We start from the raw sequence: 20,977 nt of genomic DNA, 5'->3' as shown, positions 1-20,977 counted from the left end.
TGATCATTAGACCCACCTCAAGAACTGTCTGAAGATTCGATGAAGGCCGGGTGCAGTGGCTCACCCCTATAATTTCAGCACTTTGGGAGGTCAAGGCAGATAGATCACCTGAGGTCAGGAGTTGGAGACCAGCCTGGCCAATATGGTGAAACTCCATCTCTACTAAAAATACAAAAATTAGCCAGGTGTGGTGGCGGGTACCTATAATCCCAGCTACTCGGGAGGCTGAGGCAGGAGAATCACTGGAACCCAGGAGGTGGAGGTTGCAGTGAGCCGAGATTGAGCCACTGTACTCCAGCCTAGGTGACAGAGCAAGACTCTGTATCAAAAAAAAAAAAAAAAAAAAAAAAAAAAAGATTCAATGAAATAATTATAATGCACAGAGAGCACTTGGCACAATGCCTGGCACATGATCAGGGCTCAAAAACTAGTAGTTGTCAGAGCTGATATGATGTCTCCTCCTTCTGGAAAGTTTGACCAATTACACAGCCCCAGGTGGCCGGCTCACAGACTGGGATGAGAGGCAGGGGTGTTCTCCCTGGGGATGACAGATGTCCCAACCAGATTACTTTCCCTTCATGCAATGACAGGTGGGCGTTTGGGCACAGAAGGATCACTGTGCCTGGGAGGGTACAGTGACTCCTTCCTGTAACTGGGGAACAAGTTGGGCCTTGGCCTCAGCTTTGAAAACAAGTAAGGAGGCCAACTTAGCTACCAGACTGGGTGAACAAGAACCCAAGTGCCTTACTTTGCCCTGGAGCCACACGGGTTGAGGGGTGCAGAGCCTGGGTCAGGGTGAGATCTGCATGGGAGGTGCTGGTGATATGGTCTTGGTAAAGGCAGGGAGCAAGGCCTTTGAAATTCAGATACATGAAATTTAAAAAACCGCACACACAGAAAGAAATATTTTTTTGCAGCTGTTTTGGCATTTGGGGAGTAATTTACCAACTTCGAGTTCGACTTAATGAAGCTGGGGGTAGGCAGCTTCCATGGGAGCTCTGCTTCCTAGCAATCTTCAGCTACCCAGCCAGCAAAGAGGGCTGTGCGCGTGTTTGCTAGGGAGCATTAACAGTACGTTGTGTATTTGTCATCAGAATGGAGCCCCCGGGCACAGGGGTAGTGCCCATGGTTGCTCAATGCTTTATTTGTCATGTGGCCACTGACACAATCAATTGACCCCCTTACACACCGGTGTTTATTAGCCATTGTATAAATATTTCACCCCTCCCCGGCTGACACATAATCTCTTCTTTGCTGCCTCTGAAAAATGAACGTTTCTCTGTAGACTCTTAAATGAGTATGTGTCACAGCTATGTCACTGATTAATTTTTTTACCACCACGAACAACGATGCATAGAAATGCAACTTATATTTATTTCCCTGCTTGAGCCCAGCTGTCTAAAAAATTCCACCAGCAGCTACGACTGACAGACAGCTATCCCAGCGCTTGGGCGTGCTGATATGTGGTTGTGTGAGTGCCAGCTTGTTAATTACGGGCTCTCTCTTCCGGCCTGGCTGCCGAGTAACCAGCCACAAGGACCTTAATCACTGTTGGGGCCTGGAAGGGCCTGCTTCAGAAGGCTCCAGGGGCCAAATCTCAACCCGACCTAACCACACACAGTTTTTTTCCTCCAAGCATTGGCCACCTTTTCTCTTGGGCCTTGGTTTGGGAATGTCCCTGAAGTCACCTCAATAATACTTATTGTACCCTTAAACCCTTCACCCATTGATCTGTGAAGACAGGGACTCAAGTCTTGTTTGCTTAGCACAGGGTGAATGCTCCGTAAATATTCACTGACATGAAATCAGCTAAGGTGCAATTACTGCACAACGTAACAGCCACTCGACATGTACTACTCATTTCATAGTAGGAGTCCCTACTATGTGCTGGATACTTAGCCAACAAGTGAGACAGATAGACCTATAGACCTGGGCCCAGAGGAAAAGGTGACCATCAGCTAGAGAAAAAAAAATTGAGTGTGTGGTTAGACAGGTGGGACCCTGGAGTCTTCTGAAGCAGGCCCTTCCTGGCCCTGTCCATGATTAAGGTCCTTGTGGGTGGTTACTTGGCAGCCAGGCTGCAGTGAAGTTTAGGTTCTGGTGGTGAAGGACTAGAGGTTCTAGGGATAGAACTTCTATTTGTAGAGATGCTATTTGTACCCTGTTTGCAGCTGAGAAAACTGGAAGACAGTTCTTGCCTTTGACCACATAGCTCACGAGCAGTGGCACTGAAATAAGAGCCTGTGCCTTCTGACCCCAAAGCCTGCACACCTAACCCCTCTTGGCCAACCACCCTGACCCCACTCTCCTTTCCCTCAGCTGCCTCAGTTTCTTCTCCACTATAGCTCTCCTTCCCTCCCTCCCTCTTCCCTCCTTCTCCTTCACACTTTCTTCTTCCTGGCAGGCTCTCAAGTCACCTTGGGCTTCAGAGCCAATTCAGCATCCCTGTCCCCAGGTTGACCCTGTCCATCTGCTGCTCCCCGCTTCCCCATGCCTCCGACTGACACAGAACAGAGCCTTCAGCAGGTATCTAGGTTGCCCCTACCCCGCCCCCAACCACCATGCCCCTGTGTCCCATGCACCTGTGTCCTTTCCCTGATGTCATATAACCATGGGCTAGGAGCCAAGTGCATAACACCTGGGGATACTTTTGGTAGATTCACTAGCTCCACCGTTGCCCACAGGCTCTCAAGAGACTGACAGGAGAAATAGAGACCCCTCCCCATGTAAGGCCCAAGCAGACTTGAGCAGCTCTGGAGGCTGGGGCTGCACATCCAAGGAGCTGATCCTCCCCATGTCATGTCCATGGAGCCCACAGGAATCAAAACTGCAGATGTATTTGGCAAGGTAGCGAGTGTGGAATGGGAGTTGATCTGAATCCCAGTTTCTCTGTTTACCAACTGTATATCCTAGGGCAAGTTACTTCGTTTCATCTTGGGTTGTGTCTTGAAGATGCCAGTACCTGTTTCTCAGAGCTGTCGGGAGGCTGAGGAGAGCTCACATGGGACAGCGCCCACGCTGGTGCCTGGCGTATAACAGGTGCACAGCAAACCACAGCATCTTTCCTTCCCTTTTGGCAAGGCTGTGATTCTGACCTGTCTTGATTAATCATCTGATCAGAGAAGAAAAGCTGGATAACACATGTTCTTATTGATACCTTAGTCCATCCTGACCCAGGAGACCCCAGGCACGAAAAGCACTGCCTCTCTGCTTCCCTCCAGGCCTGAGTGGTGTGGAAGGAGGGGAAACTTCTGGGAAGGAGGTGAAACTGCTGTGGATGGGGCTGCCCTTCAGTCAGCATCATCCAAAATCATAGCCAAATCATAGCTACATACAAACATTCAGTCCATGCAGCACTGAACCCAGCACATGTTTTTTTTTCTTTTCTTTAGAAAAAAAAATTTTTTTTCATAGAGACAGGGTTTCTCCATGTTGGTCAGGCTGGTCTCGAACCCCCGACTTCACGTGACCCACCACCTCCACCTCTCAAAGTACAGGGATTATAGGTGTGAGCTACTGCGCCCGGCCTAGAGCGCCTGTTTATGTACATCATCTCACTGAAAAGTCACAAAACTTGTTGAGTTAGGTATGACTGGTTTCATTCTATTGACAAAGAAATTGAGGCCCAAAAAGGTTAAGAAAACTACAAAACGTCACACTGAAGCAGAGCCAGGACTTCAACCTGGGTTCACCTTATTCCCAAGACAGTGCTGTTAACTACCGTTGTGTGCCACAGTCACTCATACCATCTTCCTCGCTGCATCCACCAAGCTCCCAGGGCATTGCAGAAAGCGGCGGCAGCAGGCATCACCTCTATGACGTCATTGAGAGCCTGCTCTATCACCTCAATCGGCCTGCCTTGTCCCACCTGCTAGGCCTCAGTGGAGCCAGGGGCAGGGTCAGAAGAAGGAGAAGCTCAGATGACACAGCTGGGCTGGGACAGGGACAACAGCAAACCTGGGGAAGGGGTTGATGCAAGAAAAGGGTCCACACAACTGGCCCTTCAGCTGGCTGGTTAGCTGTGCCATCCGCGTACATTTCCTTGTTTAAAATGGAGCACTGAGCCCCGGAAATCAGGACAAAAGCACCACCCACAGCTCTGGTCTCGATGACTCAGATTCCACCTCCCACAGCCTCCTCCTGTGTGTGTTTCTGAATGCGTGTGTACCCGCGCGTGCGCCCCTCCAGCGCGTGAGGCTGTTAGCTGTGTGTATGTGCATGTACAGAGATGAGCACACATGTGCACGTGCCTGAGCTGTGTCCACCTGCATATCTGTCTCCAAGCCCGAGCTCTCAGAATACGATGACCCACAGGGTCAGTGAGCATCGTAACAACGATAGCCACATGCTTCCCATGCTCAGGCTCTGTGCCAAGCACTTTACACGCAGTGTAGCATAGTCTTTACCGCACCCTTATTAGGTGCCTACTATCACTATTCCCATTCTGCTGACGAGGAAACTGAGACTCAGAGAAGTTAACCTGCTTTTCCAAGGTACACAGCTAGAAAATGGTGAAATTCTCAGCTGTCAAAGTCCGTGCCCAGTAAAATGTGCTTTTCGCCTTGCTCCCTCTAGGGAATTTGGAGAGAATTCCCCGGGGTGCTTTGTAACCAGAAGCCAGCCAGGGTCCCTGAAGGAAAGGGGGCCAAAGCCTTGCAGGAAAGGGGGTGAATAGCAAATAGACACTGAGCAGGAGGGGGCAGGGCAGCTGTCTCCCAGAACAGGTGTCAGAGAAGCTGTGACAGCCACTTAGAACCACAGTGGCAAGCCTCCTTTACATGGCGATTTGCATATATTTGCATGCATTTGCATCATCAAATCTGTGGAATCGGCCTTAATGGTCCCTGCCTCGGAAGACTGGCAGAAGTTGAGAGAATGGGAGTGACAGGGAGGGCCTGGGGAATTCAGGAAGGGAACGAAGGGACAGGCAGTGCTGCGAAGGTCCTGGAAAGCGCTGGGCAGCGTTAAGAGACAGTTTCTAGGAGAAAAAAAGGAGGAATCTTTCCTAAGTACCCTGGGAAGCCTCCTCTCCCCGAGTCCATCTCCTGGGGGTAGCAGGGAAGGGGATGGGGAAACAGAAATCAGGGAGAGCGTCGGAGGATTGGGGACCTGTGCCAGAGGACAGCGGGGCGGGCCTCGCACTGCGTCCCCCTCCCCATTTGGGGGCTGCCCACTCGGCAGCTGGAGCTCAGTGGCTCGGTGTTGGGGCGCCACCTAGTGGAAATATGAGGTAACGCGCCCTCTTTCTGCCCGCTTTGGAGGCAGCCTCTTCCCGCTGCTGCTTGCAGGAGTCAGCCAGGTCGGCTTGCAGACGCCCAACAGCCGGCGGTCTGAGGGGACCCAGGGACCTGCGGTGTTCCGGAGGATCACGAGCAGGGAAACTTCCCACGGGGCGGCCAAGTTAAAGTGAATGAGCTAATACGGCTTAGTTGTGAAGGGCCAAATCTGGCTGTATGACCTTGGCAAATTGACCTCTGACTCAGTTTCCTCATCTGTAAAATGGGAGTGATAAGATTTACTTGTGAGAATAAAAGAAGATAATATCTATTAGTAGCTTCACAGAAGGGCCAGGACTTTAAGGACTTTCGACTTGTGCGACCTTGAGACCTCCTTACAATTTGTCGCCTAAGCGTTTAACCTCTTCACCCTCTTCCTGGCCCTGCTTATTAGCACAACGCCTGTCACACGAGGAACACTTCATCAGCAGGAGCTGCTGCGGTCGTTGCTATCATTGTTATCACTGTGAGGGTGCTAAGGCCTTGTGCAGGCAGCACCCCAGCCGCCCCACTCCCATCTGGCCTGGTCTGGTAAGGATATGAAGGGAGACGAGATGCTGGAGGTGAGGGGCCACTTCCCAATGAGTCAGGAATAAAGAGGAAGTCACAGGCAGATAGGAGTGAAATATGGCCACATCGGGTCACAAACTTTGTGGAACCTTCTCAAATTCCCTGTGGTCAACTGCTAGATAAGGAAGGGACTCAGCGTTGGTTCACAGATGGTCAGTGTGATATGCTGGTAAGAGTTAGGAGTGAGCTGCTGCCACATCACGGCCCTCTTGGGGCAGCCCTAAAAGGCAGTGGGGAAGGGAAGCTCCAGGGTGCAAAGCTTTGAGCAGTACACTTGGGCGTTGGCTTTGTCTAGATGAACAAGTAGCTGGAGGTATGGATACTCCCTGGCTCTTGTGGAATAGTGAATGTCCCCTGGTCAGGAGCCCTAAGGAACAAAACCAAAGGCAAGTGACAAAGTGGTCTAGGAAGGAGGCAGCTGGGTGGACTGAGAGTGAGCACCAAGTGTGCAGACCTCTGGGTCTCAGGTAAGCAACCTGCAGAGCATCTATTGCCAGGACCTGCTCCACAAAGAGACGGAATGGCTCTCCTGGTGAGTGAATCTCTGTCCCTGTCAGCCCTGAATGCCTGCTCAAAAGCCTTTGAACAGCATAGTCGTGCTGCCAGAGATGGAGGCTATATATGAGTCCAACAGCATGGGCTCCCTCTCACCAAGGATGAGCTAGTTCTACCACTTTGATTGCGCAACCTGCCTGCAGCCAAGACCAGTGCTGGGCCCTTAATGGCTCTCTTCCTCAGAAGACCAGCCAAGCCTCTGGTGGCAGATCAGTTACACTGACCCTATTCTTTCTACTCTGGAGGGGACAGTAATTTGTCCTTACTGGAATCAGTGCATGCTCCAGATTCAGGCTTGTCTTCCACAGTGTTTTGACCAAAGAAAGTACAATAATGCGGTCATCAAGGACTTCTACAGTTTCTGCTCTTACATTTAGGCCTTTGATCCATTTTGAGTTCACCTTTGTATGCTGTGTATGGGGTGCCAATCAGCAGATTCATTGGGCTCACTTGGTTGCTCCTCATCACCCAGAAGCCACCAGCTTGATGGGACAATGGGACAGCCTGTCAAATGCCCAGTGAAGATACTGGCAGGAACGTGACGCCTATGGGTTTGGGTCCTCAATTGCTTGACTTGGTATTTGTTTTGAACTGTACTACGTTCCTTATACATAGAAATAGCGGGTCCTGGAGCCTAACGTGGAAGTGGAAGTGGCCTATCTCACTCACATTTGTAGACTATTTGCTTTCTGCCCCCCAAACTGGAGGCTCTTCCAGTTAGAGTTTCTAGTTGCTAGGGAGGGAGAACTTACAGCAAAGAACACAGCAAAGTTTCCACTAAACTGGAAGCTGTGACAGCCACCTAGCCACCTTACGCTCCTCATGCCAGTGGACCAATAGACAAAGAAGGGCCTTAATGTGCCGGCCATGGTCAGTGATCCTGATGGCCACGAGGAACCAGGGCTGTAGATACAACGTGTGTAGATACAATGTGTGTAGATCAGATGAGTGTAGGTACAATGAGTGTAGGTATAGTGAAGGCAGGGAGTCTGGCCCCAGCCCAGAGGATTCGCTGTGCCATCTCTTGAACTTCCTACCCAGTAGCAATTGACAACGGACAACTTCAACAACAATTCTAAAAGGAAGGGCAACAAAGGAATCAGATCTCTTGGGGATGAAAGTCTGTATAAATCTCATCAGGCACGTAGCCCAGATCTGCAGAGGGCTAGCGGAGGGTCACAGAAGGAGGGAGAGAATATCAGTTACGGATTCAGGACATGCTACAGCAGGGGGATGGTAACTTACTTCATTAGCCCTCTCACCTTTATCTTCCTTAAGACCACACCTGGCACCTTCTGGAAGGGACTTGATTCCAGTAGATGGTACTTCTCCTCTTGAGGAAAGAGTAAAGGCCACTTTGTTCCTGTGGGAGACAATGCCGTGTATGGTGGTGTGGAAGTCAGTCATACTGGGAGGCCTTGCGTGGATTTCAGCAGCATAAGAAATGGGCTGCCCTGAGAACAAACCTTCTTCTCAAATTCTTTCACTACCTCCGTGCTGTCCCTGAGGCTGCTCCTCTACTTTCAGACTTAGCTAAAATGCCACATGGTACAGTGTGGAACCTGGTTTCCAAGTGCCACCAAGGGCTGGGTTACAGAGCCTAGAAGCATGGGAGGGTGACTCTGTGGGGTGAACCTTGATCCTTGGGAGACAGGTCATGGGTGGGAGCTGGGGACTGCTCCACGGTGTGTTTTCTCCTTACCTGCCGGAGAAGTCCCACCCACGTGCTGAGAGAGCACCCCTGCGGAGCAGCCTGCAGTGTCTCTGAGAGGAGAGGCCCGTCTGAAGCGGGCAGGACGGAGCCGTGTCATCTTGCCTTGCAGCCGCCCTTTCCTCTCCTTCAGCTCAGAGCTTCCACCTGAATCCTGACCACAGCCTCTACTTCTCAAAAACCTAAGACGAGAGGATCCCTGAGAGCTGTTTTCCCATCTGTGTCCCGCACTGTGGTCACTGCTGGAGCCTGACTGTGACCAGTCCAGCATCTCTGCTGAAGCCAAAGAAACCAACTACCTTCCAGATGGGAGAGAAAGTGGGTGGACATCTGAGAGATGAGGGACGAGGGGCAGGCAGGGTTGGGAAAGTCAGTGGGAGATCAGAGGGTAGGAATTTAAGTACCAGTGAAAACTCCCCGCCTGGAAATAGGTCTTTGCAGTGAGTTTTCTAGGAAAGAATGATTAGATCCTAGAAGTGAGAAGGAAGCACAATATTCCCATCCCCCCGCGGAGCAGGCACCCCCATCCATGCAAGGCAGGGAGTGAGTTCTGACACCCTCAGGGCTCCGTACCTGAGGTGGGGACAGTGTCTTACCCACAGATGCTCTGATCCAGAGAGTGAGTGGATGGTTGGCCATGCGGAGGCTCTCACCTATAATCCTAACACTTTGGAAGATCAAGGCAGGCAGATCACCTGAGATCAGAAGTTTGAGACCAGCCTGGCCAACATGGTGAAACCCTGTCTCTACTATAAAATTAGCCACACATGGTGGCACATGCCCGTAATCCCAACTACTAGGGAAGCTGAGGCAGGAGAATCGCTTGAACCTGGGAAGCGGAGGTTGCAGTGAGCTGAGATCATGCCACGCATTCCGGCCTGGCGATAGTGAGACTGTGTCAAAAAGTAAGTAAATAAAAAATAAATACATACATAACCCATTCTCTGGTATTTTGTTACAGCAATGCAAATGGACTAAGATAGCCCCCCACCCTCTGGCCACTCCCAAAGCCCCAGTTCATAATACTGCATACCAGGGCGCAACCCCTCTCTAGAGTACAACCTCACACTCCGACAGAGTTTTGTGCCCAAAACAGAACTGACCCAGCAGCAATTTGGTGGTTTGCAGGGAGGCAGGGCAGCAACTGAGCATGTCCAAAAATCTCTACTACTCCCCTCGCACCTACCCCTGCTTTCACTCTTTCGTCTTTCTTTCAATATGTACAGGGTGCACCAGAAGCTCAAAACTGTGGTCTGCTAATTCCCAGAGTCATCCCTATCATTCTCCTGCCGCCAGGCAAAACCCAATTTCTGCATTTTCAGTCGGAAAGAAGGGAAGGTGGGATGAGGGAGCTGAGCCCTAGCAGTCTACAGTCTGCCCTACCTGCCTAGGATTGGAAAGGTCCCCGTCCTTGATAGTTGGGTGCAGGGTGTTTTTCTAGGGAGAGATCCGCAGCTGTCATTAGAGTCTCAAAAAAGTTTAAGATCTGCCTGTGCTGTCCAATATTGGCAGCCAGTGGTTATTTAAATGTAAATTAATTACAATGAAATAAAATTAAATATTCAGCTCTTCTGGCTCACCAGCCTCATTTCAACCTCTCAATAGCCACCTGTGGCTATTGGCTGCCATACTGGACAGCACAAATATAGAACCGGGTCCATCATTGCAGGAAATTCTATCGAGTAGCACTGCCATCAACTTTATGTACAGAGAAACTGAGGCCCAAAGAGAGACGACTTGCCCCAAGCCCTAAGGGGAGTTATAGTAGCCGTAGTACTGGATACTCTTTACAAAATATTTTGCAGTAAAATTGCATTAAAAGTCTTATAATGACAGCTCATGTCAATAGCCTAGGGTGGAAGGAGACAGGGTCCCAGTCATGGGAGTGAAGATGCAGGGGAAGGGAGGTGTTCTGTGTTTGCTTCTTCCCTCCCCTGACCCCTGGACGGACCCAGCCCTCCAGGATAAAGAGGGCTTAGAGGCTGGAACTCCCTCCTCTCCACCGTGATGACTTCATCCTCACAAAAATGTGAGGAAGGCAGTGGGAGGGGGCTCGCGGAGGGTAGCTCTGGAGTCTAGAGGGAGATGGCACAGCCCTCAGGCCAGAGGAGTGAGGTGTAGGGAGGACTGTGCTGACCCTAACCAGCCTCCATGCAGCATCATCCTAAAATTCAAACCTCAATTCATGAGTCTATCGCCCCATGCTTAAACTCTTCCCTGGCTCCCCATGGCTCTTGGTATGGAGACCAAAGCCCAAACAAGACCTCCAAGGGCCTGCATGGCCTGGCCCCTGAGATCTCTTCAGTCTCAGCTGGTCCCAAGCTCCCCGTCTCTTTGATCTGTCTCCCTTACTCACCAGGCTGACTTCTACCTCAGGGCCTTTGCACTCGTGGTTCTTCCGCCTAGAACACTCCCTCCCACCCCACTTAACTCCTACCCATCTTTCTGAGATCTCAACTTAAGCAGAACTCCCTGGAGAAGCCTCCCAGACCCCAGGCCAGGTCACCCACCTCTGTTAGATGCTCTTATAGTGCTTCCCTTCAGAAGATTCATCTTGGTTTTAACTATACATTTACTTGGGGATTGTTTGATAAATCAATGTCTCACTTCCCGGACAGGTCATGCTCCCCAAAGTCTCCTGTGCATGTTGCTGTATCTCTAAACCCTTGAGCAGTTGTTGGTCCAGAAAAGATACTTAATAAAAACACGAGAAATAAATGAAGGGATTGAATGGGAATATTCCTTCCTCTAAGAAGCATGCTTGGCGGGGCTCGGTGGCTCACACCTATAATCCCAGCACTTTGAGAGGCTGAGGCGGGTGGATTACCTGAGGTCGGGGGTTCAAGACCAGCCTGGCCAACATGGCAAAACTCCATCTCTACTAAAAGAATACAAAAATTAGCCAGGCATGGTGGCGGGCACCTATAATCCCAGCTACTCAGGAGGCTGAGGCAGGAGAATCGCTTGAACTGAGGAGGCAGAAGTTGCAGTGGGATAATCACTTGAATCCGGGAGGTGAAAGTTGTAGTGAGATGAGATCGCATCACTGCACTCCAGCCTGGGTGTCAGAGGGGGACTCTATCTCAGAAGGAAGGAAGGAAGGAAGGAAAGAAGGAAGGAAGGAAGGAAGGGAGGGAGGGAGGGAAGGGAAAGGAAAGGAAAGAAAGGAAAGAAGGAAAGAAGGAAAGAGAGAGAGAGAGAAAGAAAGAAAGAAAGAAAGAAAGAAAGAAAGAAAGAAAGAAAGAAAGAAAGATGCACCTCAGCATCCCCCTGGACCCTGTCCTATCTCATCAGGACCAAATGTGGGTGATGGGTGTGCCCTTTACCATCCAGAGGGTAAGGGCAGGAAAGGAGTGTGACCTGGAGGCCACTGGAGACCATGGAGGCAATCAGGAGTTGCAGGGGTGACAGGAAATGCAGTAACGAAAGTGATGGAACTGATAAGGTGACAACTGGGGACCTTGGAGAAAATACAAGGGGTATAATGTGGTCTAATTTGGCAACAGGATGACACAGGCTGATTGATTAAAACAGGTAACGGGATATGCCAGAGTGATGGAGAAACAGGCAAGCTGGATGCATTCCAGAGTTACCGTGGAAGTAACTGCCAAAAATAGGAACAAGAAATGGGAAACACTTTGAGCACTTACTGTGCGTCAGGTCCTTTCCACACATTACCCAGATATTTCCATAGATTAATCTTTACAACCCTGTCAGTTAGGCACTATTATCTCTTCTTTTTTCAGAAAAGGAAACTGAGGCATAGAGGGCCAAATAGGGATAGATAATCTGCTCAAGTCACACAGCTGGTAGAGGTGGCATCAGGATTTTAGAGACTGTGTTTTTTGGTTGATTTTTTATTTTCGTTTTTTGTTGGTGTTGGTGGCGGTTTTTTGTTTTGTTTTGTTTTTAGAGACAAGGTCTCACTGTGGTCACCCAAACTGAATGCAGTGGTGTGATCTCGGCTGACTGCAATCTCTGCCTTCTGGGCTCAAGCAATCCTCCACCTCCCCATCCTGAGTAGCTGGGACTACAGGTGCACACTATTGCACTTGACTAATTTTTTGGGGGGACTGAGTCTTGCTCTGTTGCCCTGGCTGGAGTGTAGTGGTGCGATCTTGGCTCACTGCAACCTTCACCTTCCAGGTTCAAGTGATTCTCCTGCCTCAGCCTCCCCAGTAGCTAGAATGACAGGCTTGTGTCACCATGCCCAACTAATATTTTTGCATTTTTAGTAGAGACGGGGTTTCACAAATTGGTCAGGCTGATCTCAAACTTCTGACCTTGTGATCTGCCCACCTCAGCCTCCCAAAGTGCTGGGATTACAGGCATGAGCCACTGCGCCAGGCTAATTTTAAAATTTTGAGAGAGTCAGAACCAAGATGGCCGATTAGGAGCAGCTCAGGATTGCAGCTCCCAGTGAAAGTGCAGAGGGTGAGTGGACGCCACATTTCCAGATTGATTTTTATTGACCACAGACCAGGAGATTCCCAGGTGGAGGAGCCCCACAGGTCACCAGCATGACTTGTTTGGCTGGCACAGCTGCTTTGCCAGCGCCCTGGGGCAGCGGTTCTCCATACAAAATACACGAGCCCGGGCACCATTTTAGCTGGCGATTGGAGCTCTAGGAAGGCAGAGTCGTCCATTCATCTGATTAAAAAGGGGACTGAAACAGGGAGCCAGGCCAGGAGATTCCCAAGAAAAAAAATGCCTCAAATCTCAGTGACGCTGTTTCAGCCAGCACAGTGGGTTGCCGCACGGGAAATCACACAGATCCTGGTGTCTTTTCAACAGGTGACTGGAACACCTGGGAGAGAGTAGACCATTCACCTAAAGAAAAAAAAGGCTCTGAGTCAGGGAGCCAGGTGAGCAGGCTCAGCTGATCCCGCCCCCACAAAAAACAATTGCCTTATATATCTGGGTGCTCCTGTATTGGGTGCATATATATTTAGGATCATTAGCTCTTCTTGTTGCATTCATCCTTTTACCATTTGTCTCTTTTGATCTTTGTTGGTTTAGCAGGCGTCCCCAGACTGACAAAGAGACTTAGACTACCACACAAAAATAGTGGGAGACTTTAACACCCCATTGTCAATATTAGACAGATCAATGAGACAGAAAATTAATAAGGATATCCAGGACTTGAACTCAGACCTGGATCAAGCAAACCTAACAGATATTTACAGAACTCTCCACCCCAAATCCACAGAATATACATTCTTCTCAGCATCACATCACACCTACCACATTGACCACATAATTGGAAGTAAATCATTCCTCAGCAAATGCAAAATAACAGAAATCATAACAAACAGTCTCTCAGACCACAGTGCAATCAAGTTAGAACTCAGAATTCAGAAACTAACTCAGAACCCCACAGCCTCATGGAAATTGAACAACTGGCTCTTGAATATTGGCTGGATAAACAATGAAGGCAGAAATAAAGATGTTCTTCGAAACCAATGAGAACAAAGACACAACATACCAGAATCTCTGGGACACATTTAAAGCAGTCTCTAGAGGAAAATATATAGCAATAAAAGCCCACACGAGAAGCAAGGAGAGATCTAAAATTGACACCAATCATCAAAATTGAAAGAGCTAAAGGAGCAAGATCAGAAAAACTCAAAAGCTAGCAGAAGACTAGAAATAACTAAGATGAGAGCAGAACTGAAGGAGATAGAGACACACACACACACACACACACACCTTCAAAAAATCAATAAAATCCAGGAACTGGTTTTTTGAAAAGATCAACAAAATAGACAGACCACTAGCCAGATTAATAAAAAAAGAAAAGAGAGAATAATCAAATAGATGCAATAAAAAACAATAAAGGGGATATCACCACAGATTCCACAGAAATTCAAGCCATCATCAGAGATTATTACAAACAACTCTATGCACATAAACTAGTAAATCTGGAAGAAATGGATAAATTCCTACACACTTGTATCCACCCAAGCCTAAACCAGGAAAAAGTTGAAACCCTGAATAGACCAATAACAAGGTCTGAAGTTGAGGCAGCAATTAAGAGCCTACCACCCAAAAAAAACCCAGGCCCAGATGGGGTTACAGCTGAATTCTAACAGACATACAAAGAGGAGCTGGTACCATTCCTTCTGAAACTATTCCAAATAATCCAAAAAGAGGGAATCCTTCCCAAATCATTTTTTGAGACCAACATCATTCTGATACCAAAACCCGGCAGAGACTCAGCAAGAAAAGAAAACTGTGAGCATTCCCTTTGAAATCTGGCATTAGACAAGGATGCCCTCTCTCACCACTCCTATTCAAGATAGTACTGGAAGTTCTAGCCAGAGCAATCAGGCAAAAAAAAAAAAAAAAAAAAAAAAAAAAAAGAAAAGAAAAGAAATAAAGGGTATTCAAATAGGAAAGGAGGAAGTCAAATTGTCCTATTCGCAGACGACATGATTGTATATCTAGAAGACCCCATTGTCTCAGCCCAGAATCTCCTGAAACTGATAAGCAACTTAAGCAAAGTCTCAGGATACAAAATCAATGTGCAAAAATCACAAGCATTCCTATACACCAATAACAGACTTAAAGAGAGCCAAATCAAGAATGAACTGCCATTCACAATTGCTACAAAGAGAATAAAACACCTAGGAATACAACTAACAAGGAACATAAAGGACCTCTTCAAGGAGAACTACAAGCCACTGCTCAACAAAATAAGAGAGGACGCAAACAGATGGAGAAACATTCCATGTTCATGGTTAGGAAGAATCAATATCATGAAAATGGCCATACTGCCCAAAGTAATTTACAGATTCAACACTGTCCTCATCAGGCTACCAATGACCTTCTTCACAGAACTGGAAAAAACACCTTAAACTTCATATGGAACCAAAAGAGAGCCCGCATAGCCAAGTCAATTCTAAGCAAAAAGAACAAAGCCGGAGGCATCACACTACCAGACTTCAAACTATAGGACAAGGCTACAGTATAGTCCTATAATCAAAACACCATGGTACTGGTACCAAAACAGAGATATAGACCAATGGAACAGAACAGAGGCCTTGGAGGTGACACAACATATCTACAACCATCTGATCTTTGACAAACCTGACAAAAACAAGCAATGGGGAAAGCATTCCCTGTTTAATAAATGGTGTTGGAAAAACTGGCTAGCCACGTGCAGAAAGCAGAAACTGGACCCCTTCCTGACACCTTACACTAAAATTAACTCCAGATGGATTAAAGGCTTAAACATAAGACCTAACACCATAAAAACCCTAGAAGAAAATCTAGGTAAAACCATTCAGGACATAGGGGTAGGCAAGGACTTCATGACCAAAACACCAAAAGCATGGGCAACAGAAGCCAAAATAGACAAATGGGACCTAATTAAACTCCACAGCTTCTGCATAGCAGAAGAAACTGTCATTAGAGTGAATCGGCAACCAATAGAATGGGAAAAAATTTTTGCAGTCTACCCATATGACAAACGGCTGATATCCAGAATTTACAAAGAACTAAAACAGATTTACAAGAAAAGAAACAAGCCCATTCAAAAGTGGGCAAAGGATATGAAAAGATACTTTACAAAAGAAGACATACATGAGGCCAACAAACATGAAAAAATGCTCATCATCACTGGTCATTAGAGAAAGGCAAATCAAAACTACATTGAGATACCATCTCACGCCAGTTAGAATGGCAATCATTAGAAAATCTGGAGACAACAGATGCTGGAGAGGATGTGGAGAAATAGGAACACTTTTACACTGTTGGTGGGAGTGTAAATTAGTTCAACCATTGTGGAAGACTGTGTGGTGATTCCTCAAGGACCCAGAAATAGAAATTCCATTTGACCCAGCAATCCCATTACTGGGTATATATCCAAAGGATTATAAATTGTTCTGCTATAAGGACACATGCACAGGAATGTTCACTGCAGCACTGTTTACAATAGCAAAGACCTGGAACCAACCCAAATGCCCATCAATTATAGACTGGACAGGGAAAATGTGGCACATATACACCATGGAATATTATGCAGCCGTCAAAAACGATGAGTTTGTGTCCTTTGTGGGGACATAGATGAACCTGGAAACCAACATTCTCAGCAAACGGACACAAGAGCAGAAAATCAAACACCGCATGTTCTCACTCATAGGCGGGTGTTGAACAACAAGAACACATGGACACAGGGAGGGGAGCACCACACACTGGGGTCTGTTGGGGGGAAATAGGGGAGGGACAGCGGGGGGTGGGGAGTTGGAGAGAGATAACATGGGGAGAAATGCCAAATATAGGTGAAGGGGAGGAAGGCAGCAAATCACACTGCCATGTGTGTACCTATGCAACAATCTTGCGTGTTCTTCACATGTACCCCAAAACCTAAAATGCCATTTAAAAAAAGGGAAAAAAAAATATAATAAAATAGAATGATCATTTAAAAAAAAATTTTAGTAGAGACAAGGTCTTGCTATGTTGCCCAGGCCCTGGTCTCTAAGAATCCTCCTGCCTTGACCTCCCAGAATGCTGGGATCACAGGTGTGAGCCACAGTGCCTAACTGAGAGACCTTGTTCTTAATTACCATCTACCATCCACTTTTGGACAATCACTCCAACGTGATTGTGGCTTAATAGTATATCATTTGAGTGGGAGCAAATTGAGACATGGAAGTGACTACTGAAGAATTCCCTTCTACATCTCCTCATTGCTTGATTCTTCCCTTTCCCCTGCTAGCTGATGCTCCATCCAACCCCCCTCTTTTTTTTGAGACGGAATTTTGCTCTTGTTGCCCAGGCTGGAATGCAATGGTGTGATCTCTGCTCACTACAACCTCTGCCTCCTGGGTTCAAGCGATTCTCCTGTCTCAGCCTCCTGAGTAGCTGGGATTACAGGTATGTGCCACCACGCCCAGCTAATTTTTTATATTTTTAGTAGCGGGGGGGGTTTCTCCATATTGGTCAGGCTGGTCTCGAACTCCTGACCTCAAGTGATCTACCCTCCTTGGCCTCCCAAAGTGTTGGGACTACAGGTGCGAGCCACCTCGTCCAGCCACTAGTCTCCTTTTTGTCCCGTGTATTAAGATTAAGATTTAAGATGTACTAATGTCATGTTCCTTCCTATTCCTCCCTCCCTGCAAAATCCCAGAGAGGCTAAATTAAGCAATAAAAATCCCGGGAAAGAGAAAAACAGGGCTGGTTCTGGTTAGAACTTTAGAGAGATAGCCAGGCGCGGTGGCGCAAGCCTGTAATCCCAGCACTTCAGGAGGCCGAGGCAGGTGGATCCCGAGGTCAAGACATCGAGACCATCCTGGTCAACATGGTGAAACCGCGTCTCTACTAAAGATACAAAAAATTAGCTGGGCATGGTGGCACGTGCCTGTAATCCCAGCTACTCAGGAGGCTGAGGCAGGAGAATTGCCTGAACCCAGGAGGCGGAGGTTGCGGTGAGCCGAGATGGTGCCATTGCACTCCAGCCTGGGTAACAAGAGCTTAACTCCATCTCAAAAAAAAGAACTTTAGAGAGATAAGGTATTGAGGAGTGAGAAGTCCCAGACAATTAAGATTTGTGGGCTGGGCACGGTGCCACATACCTGTTATCCCAACACTTTGGGAGGCTAAGGCAGGAGGCAGGTGGATGGCTTAAGCTCATGAGTTCGAGATCAACCTGGACAACATGACAGAACTCTGTCTCTACAAAAAATACAAAAATTAGCCAGGCCCAGTGTCATGCGGCTCTATTCCCAGCTACTCTGGAGGCTGAGGTGGGAGGATCACTCGAGCCCCAGGAAGTTAAGGCTGCAGTGAGCTGAGATTGCCCCACTGCACTCCAACGTGGGTGACTGAGCGAGACCTTGTCTCAAAAAACAAAACAAAACAAAACAAAATCCAAAAGACTGTGAGCAACACAGAAATATTGGCCTAGGCTTTCAGGTCTTTTGAGAAATGAAGTGTTGGAGAAGCTGTTCACTCTTTTTGGTTTCCCTGGGTTACGTGAGCCCTGCAGCTTATATTTGGGTTACATCAGAGCAGGTAAATCAGTTGATGATGGTCAATAATGCAGTCTCTCTAGTCAGGGTGAACTGGGTCTGTGGGGTCTCAGGATTTAGGTTTGGAGAGAGTCCTTTCTTAGTACCCTTTGTCCATGAAGCTCTGAGGGAGCCACAGAAGGTACCCCAAAAGGTAAAAGCAGCTCAGCCTAGATTGCTACGCTAGCTCTGGAGTAAAGTGAGTTCCCTTGCCCAGCCTGGCACTGCTTATCTTGCTGTAAGCAGACTCTTTGACAGCGAGGGTGAGAGAGGTCTGATTAGGGAGTAGGGGCCCAAGATAGCCTCCTAGGGAAGAAACCCTCCAAGGGGTGCTAGCCACCCCTGCTACTCAATTTCAATCCCATTCCTATGACCTGGTTCACCTCTCACACTGCCATTACCCCTGCCTCTTATCTTAGATGCCTCAGCTCTTTCAGGACATGTGTGACCACTCTCCTTTCCTGATTTCTCAGACCAACAGCCCTCCCCCACCCAAATCATCTTGAAGGCATATATCCATCCAAGTGAATGACTGACCTGGTGCTCTACCTCATTTTTGAGTATTCAAAGATTAAGCCCCAGAAATCCATACTTTCCTCTGTTGAACTCACAGACCTTCCTTTTGCACATCTCCTAGGGGCCACGTCTGCTACAGACTTTGCCAGGTTCATGAATCCCTGTGCCCTCACATGAGACAGGGCCAGTGCTCTCCTAAGGGAAGGAGGAGAGCAGAGAAAAGCGGTGACACCTGGACCCCTCGGCTACAGCTCCAAAGAGAGGAGTTGGGGCAAAGATCTCACTGTATCCACATTCAGGTCACAGATGTCTTAGCTATTGTCTTCTGGGGCCTGGGATGCCTCTATACCCTGCAACCTGTTTCTGCCCTTATAAAGGCTAAGAATGAAAGAGAGGAGGCAGGGCGTGGTGACTCACACCTGTAATCCCAGCACTTTGGGAAGCCTAGGCAGGAGGATCACTTGAGGTCAGGAGTTTGAGACCAGCCTGGCCAACATGGTAAAAACCATCTCTACTGAAAATACAAAAATTAGCCAGGTATGGTAGCGGGTGCCTGTAGTCTCAGCTACTCTGGAGGCTGAGGTGGGAGAATCACTTGAACCCAGGAGGCAGAGGATGCAGTGAGCTAAGATTGTGCCATTGCACTCCGGCCTCGGTGACGGAGCAAGACTTCATCTCTAACCAAAAAATAAAAAATAAAAATAAAAAAGGAAAAAGAAAAGAAAAAGAAAAAAAAGAAAGAGAGGATGGGGAAGAAGAGACCTGTGCTTCCCAGGCCAAAGCCTAAGGCCCAGGATCACCTCCTCGTCTAGCTCCCAGGGACCTTAGAAGCAATAGATTCTCTTTGCTCCACTGCACCCAGGCTACCCTTGAATCTGTCCTATCCCTTCAGAGACAGATTATGAAGACAGAGAAAGGCAGACACAGATAGAGGCACAGAGAGAGAGAGAGACACAGAGGACATCACCAAGAGATTCAGAGAGTGATGAAAGATAGACGTACACTCAGGGGAAGACAGGAAAAGAAAGAGACAGACAGATATAGGAAGAGAGACAGAGCAATAGAGATAGAGGCAAACAGAGAGAAGAGAATAGAAACTGAGAAAGAGAGCCAGAGATGAAGAGAGAAGCAAGACACATGCCAGGGGCCAGAAGCCTCCACCCATCCCGTATCGATGAGCCAAAGGATGGAAGTGGGGCCTGAGGGAAGAAGCCAGGTGCCCCTCTCTGCTGCTTGGCCCCGTCATCTGGCGTTGGTGTCCTTAACTTGGAGCCAGTGGACTTGGATGAGAAAAGAATATGACTTTCACTAATCTCTAGCTGAAATTTAACATTTCCTTCTATTATGACAACAGCAACAAATCAGTCATTTTAGCCACAACTATGGCTTTGTCACCAGTAGAAGTCACATATATTTTTATATTGTATTACAGTATTGCGGATCTTTTCAAATATCGTTTATGCTCATCACTGAGTCAAAATTATGTGAAGTATCAACCTACCACTAGATCTTATTTAAAGCATTAGTAAAGAAGCACATATATTACTATATCACATTGGTTTTATAACTGTGTTACAACATAATTGGTTTTCTTCGTAATCCTATATATTTTATTTTATGGATTTTAAAATACTATTCTGAGATGGGGCCTCCATATACTTTACTAGATTGCCAAAGGGGAACATGGCACAAAAAGGTTCAGAACTCCTGCATCTAGCCCCTGATCTGGACTGCACAGCACCCATTCCTGAAATCTCCTGCTGCTCCCGTCTCTTGCTGGGTGTCCTTCAAGAAGAAGCTGCCAAGGCAGAATTTGAGAATTTGACTGGAGGAGATGCCTGTGAGAGAGGAGGGGGCCCGGAGCTGGGAGAGCTGTGAAGGAGAGAGGGAAGGAAGGAAGTTTGAGAGGAGCATCGGCAAAGCCATTGGGAAATTTCTTTTTCTTTTTTTTCTTTTTTTGAAACGGAGTTTCGCTCTTGTTACCCAGGCTGGAGTGCAATGGCGCGATCTCGGCTCACCGCAACCTCCGCCTCCTGGGTTCAGGCAATTCTCCTGCCTCAGCCTCCTGAGTAGTTGGGATTACAGGCATGCGCCACCATGCCCAGCTAATTTTTTGTATTTTTAGTAGAGACGGGGTTTCACCATGTTGACCAGGATGGTCTCGATCTCTTGACCTCGTGATCCACCCGCCTTGGCCTCCCAAAGTGCTGGGATTACAGGCTTGAGCCACCGCGCCGGGCATTGGGAAATTCTTGAACCAAAGTCAGCTGTCAAAGGAGTCCCCTATCTCCCAGGAATGGGCCTGCCTTAGGATCTCTGCTGAGCTCTGTCATTGGCTG

The sequence above is a fragment of the Saimiri boliviensis genome, chromosome 1, assembly GCF_048565385.1.
Source record: "Saimiri boliviensis isolate mSaiBol1 chromosome 1, mSaiBol1.pri, whole genome shotgun sequence".
NCBI lineage: Eukaryota > Metazoa > Chordata > Mammalia > Primates > Cebidae > Saimiri > Saimiri boliviensis.
The sequence above is the reverse complement of the archived record's forward strand: the minus strand, read 5'-3'. Positions refer to the sequence as shown.